This window comes from Macaca nemestrina, chromosome 1 (assembly GCF_043159975.1).
Source record: "Macaca nemestrina isolate mMacNem1 chromosome 1, mMacNem.hap1, whole genome shotgun sequence".
Classification (NCBI taxonomy): domain Eukaryota; kingdom Metazoa; phylum Chordata; class Mammalia; order Primates; family Cercopithecidae; genus Macaca; species Macaca nemestrina.
In genome coordinates this window covers 41916705-41927489 of record NC_092125.1, presented here as the reverse complement: position 1 = coordinate 41927489, position 10785 = coordinate 41916705, and positions in this window count along the sequence as shown.

Genomic DNA, 10785 nt, shown 5'->3' with positions numbered 1-10785 from the left:
TTACTTAAAGGACTAGAAAGGAGAGACAAAGGTATCCAAAGAAAGGGGAGAGAGAGGTATCCAAAATGACTGAAGGATTTTAAGGCTAAGAGGAATAATCTGGATAAACATCTTAAAGACCTAGAGGATTCTCTCTTAAACCTTAATGACAGTCTGCCAGTCTGTGGCAAGTGCAGAGTGCAGGGCCTAGAAGGTGGCCTTGTGCTCTGACTCTGTCCGCGTTACATGTCATGCTCCTTTGCAGCTATGCCTCTGGCTTCCTTCTATCCAATTTTGTTCTCTCCAGATTCTTTAGTTAGAATTTCTGAGTGTTTATTTTATGCTTTGTATGGTGCTAGGACCATGCCCTAAAGGCTAAGAGAAATGTTGGCTTTTATTTTATTTTATGTATTTATTCATTTATTTATTTGAGACAGAGTCTCACTTTGTTGCCCACACTGGAGTACAGTAGTACAATTTCGGCTCACTGCAACCTCCACCTCCTGGATTCAAGTGATTCTTGTGCCTCAGCCTCCCTAGTAGCTGGGGCTACAGGTATGTGCCACCACACCCAGCTAATTTTTGTATTTTTAGTAGAGACGGGGTTTCGACATGTTGGTCAGCCTAGTCTCGAACTCCTGGCCTCAAGTGATCTGCCCACCTTAACCTCCCAAAGTGCTGGGATTGCAGGCATGAGCCACCGTGCCCAGCCAGATTTTGGCTTTTAAACCATTCGTGCAGAACTAGAATACTCTTGACAACCGAGTCCTACTCCTGGAGTCAAAGGAATCCTTTCTAGACAGTTTTTCAGTAGGGGATTGTGGTATAGGCAACCTCTGTAGGAGAATTACAGAACTATGTTCAGGGCTCTGGCTTCATAAATGACAGGTCAGTGCATGGTGTCATGGTATAGATTTACCTAGATTCTTACATCCTGTATTAAAGTAAGCTAACTGCTTTACAAAAAAACACCCCAGCATTTCAGAGGCTCAACATAGTAAAAGTGTATTTCTCTCTCAAGCAAAGGCTATTGGCACTGAGATGGGGAGGAGATGGGGTGGGGTGTCTCTGCTCCATACAGTTATTCGAAGACCCAGGCTGACAGAGGCCCTGCCATTTCAACTTGTGGCTTCCAGGGTTTCCTGGGAGGCATCATCCAGTAGCAAATGGAGAAGGCACATTGAGAACCACAGTGGGAAGATTTTATAGGTCAAATCTAGAAGTGGCAGACATCACTTCCACTCACATTCCATTGGCTAGCACTTAGTCACATGACCACAAGTGATGCAAAGAAGGCTGGAAAGTATTCTTTCTGTATGTGCCCAAGAAGGAGAGGCGAAACAAGAATTTGGATAAGCTAGTACTCTTTGATACACTTCTTGAAGTGTTAATTCAAAAGCAAGTGACATTTTGAAAAGACATTTTGAAGAAATTCCAGAACTTTTTTCAAATTTCCTGTGCTGTTTTCACTCAGTCTTTGAGTTGGACTTGCTAAATAGTTGCTTCTATCTATAGACATCTCTTCCTGTAAAGTCTTGTAATCAAAGCACATCATAGCTTCCCTACAATGGGACTTTGGTTGATCTGTTTCTTACAGCCTAAGTTTCCTTGTGAATGCCATGGTGAACGAGTGCCTTCTTTTAAGAAGAAAGCAATAATTCTTTAAAAGAAAGCTTGTTTCCCCCTAGTGCAAGACTCAGACTTTTGCATTTTGCATCATTGCTGAAGTCTTAGTAGGAAACTGCTATGAATATTCCTCGAATACTGTTTGAACCTTTGTATCAACAGGCTGCAAAAGAGCCTAGTAGACAAAGAAAAAAGAGAGAAAAGAACACTTTCATTTATAAGAGAACTAGTCTTATAATGACACAGTAAAGCTTTCCAGAGTTTTAAGTAGGAACCACCAGATGCTTTTCTGATTCTTACTAAAATAAGTTATATGCATAAATATAATAACATTGGAATTTTTATAGCATTCTCTTACCTTTATGACCATTTTTAAGGACATTAAAAATGTCTGCAATATAATCGAAGTAAATTATACTGCTAGGTCTTTAAAACCCTAACAAAATATTGTATTACAGTCAAAAATTGCAATAATGTTGTTGAGCGTATAGTCTACTACTATAGTAAGAGACAAATGTTATAAAATGTAATATATACTCTACCCTGTGTATACTTCTGACACCTCTTATACTTTATCACATTTGTTTTTTCACTAAATGTTTTCATGTAGACCAATAGTTCCAAAATCTTGTTGTGCATCAGAATCACATGGAAAGCTTGCTATAAATAGATTTCTAAAACCCACCCTGGATCTACTGAATACAAAGAGTGGGATGGGGTCATATGTATTTTTAACAAGTTTGCCATATGATTTCACGGCACACCTAAACTTGAGAACCATGCCTCATGCGTCTTAACATTTCCAGTGTCTGGCATACAGTAGGTACTTAATATATGTTTGATGGATGAATGAAAGAATGTATGAATCAAATAAAATAGCACTCTTACAAATAAATTCGTTATTGAGACTAAAGCATTAAAATAAAAATTCAGGACGGGCGCAGTGGCTCATGCCTGTAATCCCAGCACTTTGGGAGGCCGAGGCAGGCGGATCACGAGGTCAGGAGATCGAGACCATCCTGGCTAACACGGTGAAACCCTGTCTCTACTAAAAATACAAAAATAAAATTAGCGGGGCGTGGTGGCGGGTGTTTGTAGTCCCCGCTACTCAGGAGACTGAGGCAGGAGAATCGTGTAAACCCGGGAGGTGGAGCTTGCAGTGAGCCGAGATCGTGCCACTGCACTCCAGCCTGGGCGACAGAGTGAAACTCCGTCTCAAAACAAACAAACAAAAATTCGTTGGTTATTTACTGCCACAAATATTGAAGACTGGCTGGGCATGGTGGCTCGTGCTTGTAATCCCAGCACTTTGGCAAGCCAGTGCTAGAGGATGGCTTGAGGCCAGGAGATCACAGCCTGGGCGGCAAAGTGAGATCTCATCTCTACAAAATTTTTTTTTTAATGAGCCAGGCATAGTGGCATGCACCTGTAATCCCAGCTACTCAGTAGGTTGAGGTGGGAGGATCACTTGAGTCCAGGAGTTCAGAACTTCAGTGAGCCATGATTATTCCACTGCACTCCAGCCTGGGTAACAGAAAAATACTCTTCTCTCTTAAAAAGAAAAAATTAAACACAAAAATAAATAATTTCATCATGGGAGAGCTGTAATAATAAATTCAGTTTATTTGTACAGTGCTATTGCCATGTTTCACTGACATTATTCAAATTGCCACTAGAATGCCAAAAGGTCACAGATGGATTCTGGAGTCATTGAGAGAGTATGTCACACTTGCAGGGTGCACAAGGATTGAGGTAAAGTAATTTTTTAAAGAGATTGAGCCTGCCACCCAGGCTGGAGGGCAATGGCATGATCATATTTCACTGTAGTCTTGAACTCCTGGACTCAAGCCATCCTCTTGCCTCAGCCTCCTGAGTAGCTGGGACTACAGGGAGGAACCATCATGTCCAGCTAATTTTTAAAAAACTTTTTTAGAGATGAGGTCTCCCTATGTTGCCCAGACTGGTCTTGAGGACTCCTGGCCTCAAGCAATCTCTTACCTCATCCTCCCGAGTACCTGGGATTATAGGTGCAAGCCACCATGCCCAATTCTGGGGTGAAATTATTTTGATGAAAACACAGCATCTTTATTTTCCTTCCTTCCTTCCTTCCTTCCTTCCTTCCTTCCTTCCTTCCTTCCTTCCTTCCTTCCTTCCTTCCTTCCCCTCCTTTGTTCCTCTTTCTTTCTTTCTCTTTCTTTCTCTTTCTTTTTCTTTCTTTCTTTCTTTCTTTCTTTCTTTCTTTCTTTCTTTCTTTCTTTCTTTCTTTCTTTCTCTCTCTCTTTCTTTCTCCTCTTTTTCTTTCATTTGTCCTTCCTTCCTTTCTTTCTTCCTTTCTTTCTCTCTCTCTCTCTCTCTCTTTCTTTCTTTCTTTCTTTCTTTCTTTCTTTCTTTCTTTCTTTCTTTCTTTCTTTCTTTCTTTCTTTCTTTCTTTCTTTCTTTCTTTTCTTCTTTCTTTCTCTTAGACAGTATCTTGCTCTGTCACCTAGGCTGGAGTGTAGTGGTGTGATCATAGCTCACTGCAGCTTCAAACTCCTGTGCTCAAGCGAACCTTCCACCTCAGCTTCCCAGGTATCTGGGACTACAAGCAGACACCACCATGCCTGGCTGATTTTATAGAGATAGGGTCTAACTATGTTGCCCAAGCTGGTCTTGAACTTCTGGCCTTAAGGTGTCCCCCCCACCTCAGCCTCCCAAAGTGCTGGAATTATAGGTGTGAGCCACTGCACCCAGCGCAGAGTCTTATTAACACAAAAGTTTTCATGTTACCAAGTGTTCTAAGTACCTCTGCATGAGAACTATTTATCTAGTGTCAAGAACAATTGCAGGATCATTCACATAATGAGAATTTATTATTAAGTGATAAGTGCTTTACCAGTAGCGAGACTCCCCCAAAGCAAGGACAATTGCAAGTTTTCAGAAAGATGACACATACCTTCCTGAATACAATATTCTCCTAGTTTTCCTCCTACCTTTCTGGATGCTCCTTCTCTGCCTTTTCAGGCTCATCATCTTCTACTCAGCCATTAAACATCACTATTCCTCAAAGTTTTCTCCTAGATGCTTTCCCCTTATAGAAAGCGTGACCCATCTCCCAGCTTAAATGATCATAGATTTATTCATGGTGCCCAAACTGTTTTCTCCAGCCCAGACCTCTCCCCTGAGTTCCAGTTGGTTATACAGACCATATAAGAAAAGTTTGTAAAACTTGGGCCTAACTTTCATGAGTAAAAGAAAAACATCAGTCAATCTTTTCTTTCATTTTTAATTGATTAAGCATATAGATTATGTAAAGTAACTGATATGCCAGATACATGAAAAGTATCTTGCTATCATATGTCAAGCACTCAATAATAAATAGTGCATGCTGGTTTTTTCTGAAGTTGTTGTATATTACAGCCCTCCAAAGCAGCATATGCATTAAATTTCAAAGCTACACCAAGATATGTATCTTAAGCAGATAATGTCAATCATGCTAAAATGGACCAATACTTGGCTGGGGTCCCGAGCACCAAATCCTGGACCAGCCACCTATGGCAACTTGTCTCAGGTTCAGGAGGAAAAAGTACAGATGCAGGGGAAAACATTTTTGTGTATTGCTCTGAAGTTTTAACCCATCCTTTCCTTCTCCACTTGTGAATTAATACCTACTAAGATGTACAGGGTCACCTGATGCCTTTACCTGGAGAAGGCAGCCAAATAGTCTGGATCAAAATCAAGCACAGTGGCATATTTCCTCGATCCCTATATCCAGTTCTGGTCTTGAAGTGCCTACCACTTTGATAAGTAGAAAATGCAAAGAGCAAGGAGGCCAAGTGTGGTGGCTCATGCCTGTAATCCCAGCACTTTGGGAGGATGAAGTAGGAGGATCACTTGAGTTCAGCAGCTCAAGACCAGCCTGGGCAACAGAGTTAGACCCCATCTCTAAAAAAAAAAAAAAAAAAAAAAAAAAAAAAAAAAATTAAAAAAAAAGAAAACGGAAAAGGTTAGCTGGGCAAGGTGGTGCATGCCTGTAGCCTCAGTTACTCAGGAGGCTGAGATGGGAGGACAGCTTGAGCCCATGAGGTTGAGACCAAAATAAAATAAAAATGCAAGGAGAGATAAATCCAAACAAAAAACATGAGGAGAAAGGGGAAGTTTCTCCCTGTGGCCAAAAGCAGTAGCAGTAGTTACCCCCTTTTATCTCCTGCCCTTTGCCCTGAATTTCTCAGGATTCCACTGGTATTGACCCATTTCAGATTATTCCAGGTAGTGGGATGAGGAGTCTCGCACTCACCCGAGAAACTAGAGGGTGCCATTTGTTTGGTGATGAGTGTATGCATTCAAAAACATTATAGTTTTTAGTGACAAGGATGTGTCAGGCACTGTTCTTGGTGCCAGGCATTCGTCAGATAAAAACTGCCTGACAGTATGGGACCTTTATATTCTAGTATATAAATAAAATATATACTAAGTCTGTTGAAGATAAATCCTATGGGAAAAAGTAAAGTAGGCATGGTAGATAAGGAGTGCCAAGCAATTTCAAGAACCAGAGCAAGAAATGACACAGCTCAAAAATGGTGGATGGAGATTTTTATACTCCGCTCTCAATAATTGATAGAACAACTAGACAGAAAAGCAGCAAGGATATAGAAGACTTGAACTTACCACTTGACCTCACTGATATTTATGAAACATTTCACTCAAGGATACCAGAATAGACATTATTTTCAAGCATACATAGAACATTCTCCAGAATAGACCATATGCTAGGGCATAAAACAAGTTTCAATAAATTTTAAATGTTTGAAATAATCAAAAGCATATTCTTCAAAAACAATGCAATTAAATTAGACATCAACAACAGAAGGAAGTTTGAGGAATCACAAAATACTTGAAAATTAACAAAACACTTCTATCTAAACTATTTGTCAAATAAAACGGTAGGAAAATGTTTAAATTTTTGAGCTAAACAAAAACAAATACTCAACATATGAAAAATTGTAGGATACAGCTACAGCAGTGAGTAGAGTTCAGGAAATATAGAGTTATACATGCCTACATTAGGACATGTATAACCTAAACATCCACCATAGGAAACTAGAAATAGAGAAGCTAACTAAACCCAAAGCAAGCAGAAGAAAGGAAATAATAAAGACAAAACTAGAAAACAATGAGATAGAAAGGAGAAAAATAATAGAGAAAAATCTACGAAACCAAAAGGTGATTCCTTGAAAAAAATAAACAAAATTGACAAATCTTAGCTAGACTGATCAAAAAAATAAAAGAAGACACAAATTACCAATATCAGGAAAAAAAAGTGGGATAATCACTACCAACCTTAAAAGGATTATAGGTGAATATTATGAACAACTTTGTACCAACAAATTAGACAATTTACATGAAATGGACACATTTATAGAAAGACACAAATTACCTAAACTGACTCAAGAAAAGATAGAAAATATCAATAGATGTATAGCAAGCAAAGACATTGAAGTAGTAATTTAAAATCTTTCCACAAAGAAATACTCCAAATGACTTCAATGGTGAATTCTAACAAATATTTAAAAAATAAATAATTACAATACTTCACACTTTTAGAAAAGAGTAAAAGGAAACACTTCAAAATACATTATATGAACCCAGTATTACCCTGATACAACAAAGACATCTCAAGAAAAGAAAACCACAAACTGACACCCATTGTGAACATAGATGCAAAAATCCTTAAAATTTTAAGAAGCTGAATCTAGAAAGATATAAAAAGAATTCTATGCCATCACTAAGTGGAATTTATGCAAAGAATTCAAGTTGTTTAGTATTCAAAAATCAATTAGTGTAATATACCATACTGATGGAATTAAGAAAACCTACATAATCATCTCAATAGATGTAGAAAAAGCATTTTAAAAATCCAGCACCCATCAGTGATAAAAAAACTATCAACAAAATAAGAACACAAGGGAACTTCTTTAACTTGATAAAGGGAATCTATAAATAAACTATAGCAAATGTCATACTTAATAATAAAAGATTGAGTGTTTTCTTGCTAAAATTGGGAATTAGGCAAAGTTATCTACTCTTGTTCCTTTTACTAAACATTTTACCAAAATTTCAGCCAATGTAATAAGAGAAGAAAAAAAAATTTAAGTTATTCTAATTGGAATGGAAGAAGTAAAACTACCTTTATTCATAGGCAACATAATCTTGTACGTAAAAAAGAAATCCTAATAAACCCACACATTTGAAGAATCTACTAACACTAATAAATTTAGCAAGGCTGCAGGATACAGGACCAATCTACAAAATCATTTGTATTTCATATACTGTTGATCCTTGAACACACAGATTTCTATGAGGGTTCACTTATACATGGATTTTCTTCTGTCTCTGTCACCCCTGAGACAGTGAGACCAACTCCTCCTCTTCCTATTCCTCCTCAGCATACTCATGAAAATGACAAGAATAAAGACTTTTATGATGATTAACTTATTTAATGAATAGTAAATATATTTTTCTCTTCCTTTTTATTTTCTTAGTAACATTTTATTTTCTGTAGCTTACTTTCTTGTAAGAATACAGCATCTAACACATATAACATAAAATATGTGTTAATCAACTGTTTATGTCAGTAAGGCTCTAGTCAACAGTGAGCTGTTAGTAGTTATGTTTTAAGGGAATCAAAAGTTATATGCCAATTTTTGAATGTACAGGGGTTGGCGCCCCAACCCCTTGTGTTGTTCAAGGGTCAATCATTTTAGTGAAGAAACAACCAAAAATGAAATTAAGAATATTTCATAGCATCAAAAAGAATAAAATAGTTAGAAATCAATTTAACAAAAGAAATACAAGGACAGGATTTGTACAATGAAAACTATAAAACATTTCTAAATATGTGGAGTTATATTTCATGTTATAAATTGGAGATTCAATCTTTTTAAGATACCAATTCTCCCCAGAATGAAGTATAGATTCAACACAATCCCTATAAAATTTCTAGCAGAGCAATTTCTTTGGTAGACATTGATAAACTCATTCTAAAATGCATATGAAAATGCAAAGAACCTAGAATAGCCATAATAATCTTGAAAAAAGAACAAAGCTGGAGAACTTACACTCCCCAATTTCCAAGTTATAATAAAGGTACAATAATCGAGACAATATAGCATTGGGATAGGATAGGTACATAGATCAATAGAATAGAATTGAGAGTCCAGAAATAAAATCTTCCACACTTATGGTCAATTGATTTTTGACAAATGTTAAGGCAATTCAATTCGAGAAAGAACAGTCTTTTCAACTAATTGTTCTGAGACAATTGGATATTCATGTGCAAAACATAAAGAAAAAAGAATATAGTATACACAAAAATTAACTCAAAATGGATCATTGACTTAATGTCTAAGTAAAATTATAAAACTTTTAGAAGAAAACGGGAAAAACAGTGACATTGATTAGGGAAATAATTCTTAGATACGACAACAAAAGCATAATCCACAAAAGAAAAAACTTAAACAAAATTAAAAAGTTTTTGCTCTTCTAAAATACATCATTAGATAATGAAAGAGCAAGGCAAAAACTGGGAGAAAAGTTTATGAATCATACATCAGATAAAGGAATTTGTATCCAGAATACATAAATAACTAATATAACTCAATAACAAGAAGACAAGCAGCCTAATTTAAAAATGGCCAAAAGGTTGGTGGCTCATGCTCATGGTGGCTCATGCCTGTAATGCCAGTGCTTTGGGAGGTCAAAGTGGGAGGATCGCTTGAGGCCTGAAGTTTGAGACCAGCCTACACAACATAGCAAGACCCTATCTCAAAAAAATTTTTTTTAATTACCTGGGCATGGTGGCAGGCACCTGTAGTCCTAGTGGCTCAGGAGATTGAGGTGAGAGATTGTTTGAGCCTAGGAGTTCAAGGTTTCAGTGAGCTATGATCACATCACTGCACTCCAGCCTGGTCAACAGAGTGAGACTGTCTCAAAAAAAAAAAAAAAAAAAACCCACGAAAACAAAAGAATGGCCAAAAATGTTGAATAGACATTTCTCCAAATTAAATACAGAAATAACTAATAAACACATGAAAAAATGCTCACATCACTAGTCATTACGGAAATAAAATTCAAAACCAAACTAAGATACTACTACACTCTTACTAGAATGACAATAATTAAAAGACAGATGATAATCAGTACTGGTGAGGATGTGGAGAAATTAGAACTCTCATACGTGTAGGAATGGAAAATGGTAGAGCCACTTTGGAAAATAGTGTGGCAGCTTCTCATAAAGTTAAACACATATTTATTATACAACCCAGCAATTCCACATGTAGATATTTACACAAGAGAAATACAAATTTATTTCCACACAAAGACTTATGTATTAATGGTCATATTATCCCCAAACTGAAAACAATCCAGGTGTCCATCAACTGATGAAAGAATAAATAAAATATACTATATCCATGAAACTGAGTACTATTCAAACGATGAAAAGTAGCAAACTATTGATATATGCTACAACATAGACAAATCTTAAAAACATTATTCTAGGCCAGGCGAGGTGGTTCATGCCTGTAATCCCAGCACTTTGGGAGGCTGAGGCAGGTGGATCACAAGGTCAGGAGATCAAGAGCATCCTGGCTAACATGGTGAAAACCATCTCTACTAAAAATACAAAAAATTAGCCTGGTGTCGTGGCACGCACCTGTAATCCCAGCTACTCAGGAGGCTAAGGCAGGAAAATCTGTTGAACCCAGGAGGCAGAGGTTGCAGTGAGCTGAGATCTCACTACTGCATTCCAACTTGGGCGACAGAGCGAGACTCCCTCTCAAAACAAAACAAAACATTATTCGAGGTGAGAGAAGCCACATACAAAAACATACATACAGGTTGAGTATCCTTAAACCAAAATGCCTGCAACTAGAAGTGTTTCCAATTTCAGATTTTTTTTTCAGATTTTGGAACATGTGCATATATAAAATGAGCTATCTTGGGGATGGGACCCAAGTTTAAACACAAAATTCATTATGTTTCGTATGCACCTTATACACATAGCTTAAAGGTACATTGAATCATCAGACAGCACAGGTGTCACTATCTCAGCCACCCATATGGACAATCTGTGGTTGTTTGGCATCGCCACGTTTCCTGACTCTAAATGTAAATGCTACCAATAAGCAATCATGTTCCTATACT